The sequence below is a fragment of the Elephas maximus genome, chromosome 3 (genome assembly GCF_024166365.1).
Source record: "Elephas maximus indicus isolate mEleMax1 chromosome 3, mEleMax1 primary haplotype, whole genome shotgun sequence".
NCBI lineage: Eukaryota > Metazoa > Chordata > Mammalia > Proboscidea > Elephantidae > Elephas > Elephas maximus.
In genome coordinates this window covers 73,001,569-73,007,568 of record NC_064821.1, presented here as the reverse complement: position 1 = coordinate 73,007,568, position 6,000 = coordinate 73,001,569, and the positions used below count along the sequence as shown (strand labels likewise).

Here is a 6,000-nt window from a genome sequence, read left to right as displayed (position 1 = left end):
AACATGGATATATTATGAAGAAAAATGAAGTTAAAGATGAAGACAGAAGAAATGTCCCCATAGCTCTGTTTCAGGCCCTCAGGAATTTCTTCTTCTGCCAGCAAGGATACTTACATCTGATTTTCCCAAGAGCCTACAATCCAGGTGTCTTCGTGTTTTTCTGATTTCCACGTAGTCTCCCCACCCACCCACCTGTTCTCATGAGACCTTTGTCTTGCCAAGTCTTTTGACTATTACAAAGATAATATATGCAAGCTACAGAAAACTTGGAAAATACTGTATCTCTTTAGTTTTTCCAACATGGTTAGGATTTTGATAGGTAACGTACTTAGTGGGTGAGGGGGCAATGAAGACAGAGGAAACAGTATGAGCAAAGGTCCAGAGGGTGGTTATGTTTCAGAACAGCAAGTCCGTTTTGGCTTCAGAGTAACTGGAGATGAGGTTGGAAAGATAGGTTAAGTTCAGATCACTTGAGAATCTTGAATTCTATACACAGTGAAGGGTTTGGATTTGATTTCACCTCTTTAAACCTGTTTCATCTGTAAAATTAATTCCTTTGTTATTGAATTGTGTGAGGATTAATGATAAAAGATGCAAACAGACGGGAGGCACCCTGAATGAAAAATGGGGTGACTACCATTAGGAGTTGAGGACAAGGATTCTTTTACTTGTAGATCAAATCATCCCACTTCCCAGGGTGGCCTGAAATTCTTACATTTAAAATCTTCTTGCACATCTCAACCACCAGAGAGAGCCCGATACAAAGGAAATCAGAGCCCCTAGCACAAGTAAATTTTGCTGGGCAGGGCAATGTGCAGTCCTCGATCGGATGCAGGGTTTCTCAATTGCAGGATTGGGGCATGGATCCAGGTGTCCTTTCTCTGGCCATTTTTTCCTTCTTGGATTCCTCCCAAGGAGAGGGGTAGGGCATGATGCCACAACCTAGAGCCTAGCAACTAGCCAGATGCAAGGTCTCCAGGATGTGGGCCAGATCTGGCTTGGGAGCCTGGGTTTCTAGAACCTAAACAAAAAGGGTTTCTATGAACTCTGCACATAACCAGCTGGGCCCAACTCCTTGGGATACTGTCAGGCTAGGTAGTCTAGGAAGCCTTGGGAACCTTAGAAGAGCTGGGGCTGTAGCACAAGGGAGGGAGGAGGGGGCGTGCCATATCTGAGGACTCTTTAGAGTCATCCGCATGGCACTGGGGGAAGCCCAGGCACAACCTTTATGGCTACAGGGCCTAGCTTCCCCAATCGTGACTTAATAGGCTGTTTCTTAGGATTTTCACACCTTTATTTTCATCTTCTCCACTTGCCTGCACTGAGGTAGGCAAGGATTTTTGTTAGAAATGTTAAAAATGCTAAAAAAAAATGAAGGCTAGACACGTTTATTCAAATAAAGCAGCACTCAGAGGCAGAGCTGGGTGTGGAAGCTATAGAGGCAGCTCTGAGGGGCCCAAGAAAGGGAAAGCAGGCAGGCAGAGCAACAGCCTTTGGAACAGCTGCAACAAGCACTGGCTTTTGGCCAGCCTCATACCCAGCCCTCCAGGGCCAGCTCTGCTGCTAGGCCCCAGGCTGCCAGCCCCACCTCCATACTCCCACCCCAGTCCCCTGAGAGCCCATCACCATGGCAACAGCCAGAGAAAGCCCTAGCTAAAATATTTATGGCTCAAAACATTTCAGAGGCTTGGGAGGGAAGGTGGAAGACTGATGTCATCCTTTCTGTGCTTGCAGGGGAAGTGACTGACATGCAGGCTGCTGGGTGGGTGGGCCAGGCCCACTGGGTCAGAGCTCTCAGAGGAAGATCCCGAGGACCATAAGTGGTAAGGGGAGGGAGGAGGCTGTATGTGACTGACACGATGGTGACAGGACTGGATAAGGCCCACAAGCCTGGAAAAAAGGAGGAAGGAAACTTAAGTGTTGAGCAGCATTATGTTTAGACCCTGTTCTAGGCATCTCACACACATTTCGTTTTCCTCTCAGATCCCATTCAGTGGGTAGGGATTACTACCCTATTTTTATGGTGTAAACAGGCCTGGAGAAGTACACAGTAAGTGATGAGCTGAATATGAATCCAGGTTTATTTGGCTACAGCCCTTTTAGCTTTCCTGTAAGATTCTACTGTTCACATGTAGATATCCTGCATCTGGGGTTGAAGGCATGACTCTCTAGGAACCTAGCAATGGCTTCTCAGACAGTGACCCAGGCTCTGCCAGGCCCGGGGCACAGGAGGGGTGGGGAAGTCTGAGTCCCCATCTACCTATGACCAGGCTGTCATCTGATTCCACATCTCCCCACCCCAAACTCCTGCCCTACCAGGTGAACTGTAGCAGGTCTTCAAATGCTAGATTAAGGAACTTCGGCCACAAGGTATAGCCAAGAGGCCAAGAAAAACGCAGCCTTAGTGACCAGTATTGGACCGAGAGCCTCCAGTGACAAACAGGCCGACAAACTCATCCTGGTTTGCCTGGGACTTCCCTGGTTTTAGCACTAAAAGTCCCATGAGAACCCTCTTAGTCCTGGGTAAACCCAGACAGCTTGCTACCCTAGACAAACACCTCATACAAACAATGCTTTACTGTTTCAAATCACTTGTAGCTCAGCTATAAGGCAGACAGGTCAGAAGTATGGGCTGTAAAGTCTGTCAGCACCTTTTTCTAACCTTAAAAAAAAAAAAAAAAAAAAAACCTTAAGCAAGTTATTTATCTTCCTTGAGCCTTGATTTCTTTATCTACAAAATGGGGATAATGGGTTGGAGGATTAAGAAAAACAGTACATACAAATACTTAACACAGTGCCTGGTACAGATTAAAGACAGTTGCTGTTGACTAGATTCTGACTCGTGGTGATCTCACGTGTTTCACAGTAAAGCCGCATTCCAGAATTTTCAATGGCCATGATCTTTTGGAAGTAGATTGTCAGGCCTTTCTTCCGAGACACCTCCGGGTGGATTCAAATGGCCAATCATCCAGTTAGTAGTTGAGATTTAGCCATTTGTGCCACCCAGGGACTCTTGGTACATACTAAGCACTCAATTACAGTAATCAATGAAGAGAAAAAATGAGCTCAGAGGTTAAATAACTTGCCCAAAATACATCAACTGATTCAAAATTCCCTTTCCATTATACCTGTTCTTGCTAAGAATGAATGAATCCAAGCTCATCAGAATGCCCCAGCCATAATAAAATGCAAACAACCTCTCTCCCTAAACTCAGCCCTTTCCCTTGTTCCCTTGTTAGGATAACCAGAGGAATTAAGGAACAGTGTAATACTATGGGTCCCTAACCTATCAGGAAAAGCCCTGGTGGTGCAGAGGTTAAGAGGTTCAGGCTGTTAACCAAAAGGCTGGCAGTTCAAATCTACCAGCCGCTCCTTGGAAACCCTATGGGATAGTTCTACTGTCCTACAGGGTTGCTATGAGTTAGAATTGAATTGACTCAATTGGCAATGGTTTTTTTTTTTTTTTTTTTTAACCTATCAGGTAGTTCAGTGTAAAGTCAACCTGGGGTATACATAATGCCAAACCAAATCTGTTGCCATCAAATCGATTCCAACTCATAGTGACCCTGTAGGACTGAGTAGAACTGTCCCATATGGTTTCTAAGGCTGCCAGATCTTTCTCCCGTGGAGCAGCTAGTGGGTTCAAACCACCAATCTTTTGATTAGCAGCTGTGCGCTTAACCACTGTGCAACCAGAGCCCCTAACAGGGCACAGGCCATAGGAAATCAGAAGCCTATCAAAGACTGACCTTCCAATCCTTCCAGAGGAAATGTCAGGACTGATAGCCCAAATATAGCTGGGAATGAAGTGGCAGATAGATCAGGGGGCCTTTGGCTGTCTCCCAAAGCTGATAGAAGCTACCAAAGTGGGACCATTCATCCCTTGACCAAACCTTTATTGAGCTCCTCAGTGCCAGATACTTGTTGGGGAGGAATTGGGGTATGGTACAGAGATGAAGTAGGCAAAGCCCTACCCTTCAAGAGCTTTCTGGACAAGGCTAGTAGTTAACAATGAAGAGAAATACGGCCTCAGAGGTTAAATAACCTGCCCAAAGTAAATCAACCTTTTCACTTGGCTTTCCTCAACCTATGTTGTGGCAAGTGTTGGGGGAGCCTCTCCCTGGGAGCCTTCTGGGAAGTGTCCAAGGGCTCCCAGGGTGGGACCCACAACACAGGTACAGCAAGGAGGAAAACAGGAAGTGGTGGTAGTATGTTCCAGCCAGTTCTGCTGAAGGCTGAGGGGAAGCAGGCAGACAGAATAGCACATTAGGAGCTGCCAGTTTACTCAGGTCTAGGAGGCAGTGCTGGGGATACTGTTGGTCCCCTTTAACTCTTTAAAGTCCTGAGCAGGTTTAACTGTTATCATCACAGTCTCTTATAGCCCTTAGTACTCCATTCTGGGCCTAGAGACTCCTAGGGTAATCCTGGCTAGCTTTCAGTTGGTAAATCAGATCAAGGGGTGGGGTGGGAACAAGACTGTCGATGTCTTCTCCTGGGTTTCTCTGTGCCCAGCAAATGCCCTCAGGCCAGCCTTGACATAGCAGGTAGCTCTCTTGGTTTCCAGAGTCTTTGATTCCTGCAAAGACACAAGGTGGTAGATTCAGAAACATGGAAGTGTTGTAATAAGGGGCTTCTCAGCTTCCTACCCTTGGCCAGGTACCTTACAATCTCCCCATCACACAGCACAACTTGTTGTTCCATTCAGTACACAGGTCTCTAGGTACACAGATAGGTGGAAAACAGAAGTTCACAACCTATCAACTCTCCTTCTGCTGCCAGTCAGACAGTAAAGAGCCTCAGACCCTGTATCTGCCTTGCTCATGCCTGAGCTGGGTGATCCAGGGAACAATCAACTAAATTTGGGGGGGTTGCAATACCCCTAGCTATTTAAAGGAGAAAAAACTTCCTGCCCTTCCAGAAATGTGAAAAAGATAAAGATCGACAAAGAGCTTTAAAGTGCTTTGGGAGAAGGGGACTGAGGAAGTAAGTATCTTCTCATCACTATTATTATTACCTCGATTCTAGGCTGAGCAGCCTGGCTCTGTGGCCTTATGTGGGATTTATTCCAGCCCCAAATACTGAGTGTCATCCACAGGAGAGACACATCCTAAGCCTACAGTACAGGGCTGGGGACTGATCTCATGTCAAAGCCTGTGATAGCGCTCTCCGTCTTTTAAATAACACCCTCCACCCGACTTGTATATGCCAGTAACCTGGGACCCCTTAGTACCTCTTTCTTCTCTCACATCTAATCAACCACCAAATGGTGTTCATTCTATCTCCTAAAAGTTCTTAAAATCCATTCACTTCTCTACCATTTTTGCTGCTATCACTGTCCAACAGATAGTTATTTCTTGCTTGGACTAATCCAAAGCTTCCTGGCTGACAAAATCCACTCTTCATTCTACAACAAGTGGGGTAATAAAACATGAAATCTAATCATGTCATTGCCCTGATTCAGTGGTCTTCAGTCATACCCACAGAGTAAGTTCAAGACCTCCACCTAAGCAGCTTCCTAACCCACCCCGGTCCTATTCTGCCTAGAATGTGCTCCATGACCTTTCCCTAAGCCTTCTATCTAGCTCAGTTTTCCTTCAGATGTCAGTATAAACATCATTACCTCAAGGAAAACCCCACAACTAGTTTAGTTCCCTGTTATATCCTATTATGACACCTAGTTCTTTTCTTTCATAGCACTTACCACAGTCGAAATTATTTATGAAATTAACTGTTCAGGGTTTGTCTCCCCTACTATAAACTCCATGAGGTCAGGGACCATTTTATCCTGTTCATTCACCACTGAATCTCTGGTACTAAACATAATTTAAAAGAGTGAATAAATGAAAAAAAAAAAAAAAATGAAAGCAGCCATTTATACTGATCTCTGGAGAGAAGCTTACAAAGAATCATCTCTGAGCATAAGGCATTTCTCTTTCTCAAAGGCAGGTGCAGAGCTTGCTTCCTGTATTTCAACCCCAGAGAGCCTGAGAGGTAGGGAGA

The 6,000-nt window shown here is 45.5% G+C and overlaps 1 protein-coding gene across 1 annotated transcript in view; it reads right to left on the bottom strand.

The window, feature by feature from the left end:
- Window positions 1-261: 261 nt before the first annotated feature.
- Window positions 262-6,000, bottom strand: part of KHDRBS1 (KH RNA binding domain containing, signal transduction associated 1) — a 45,228-nt gene continuing 39,489 nt past the window's right edge. The window contains exon 11 of the transcript XR_007516584.1: window positions 262-4,576. The gene's annotated coding sequence lies outside the window, so the exon portion shown is untranslated. The remainder of the gene's footprint in view (window positions 4,577-6,000) is intronic.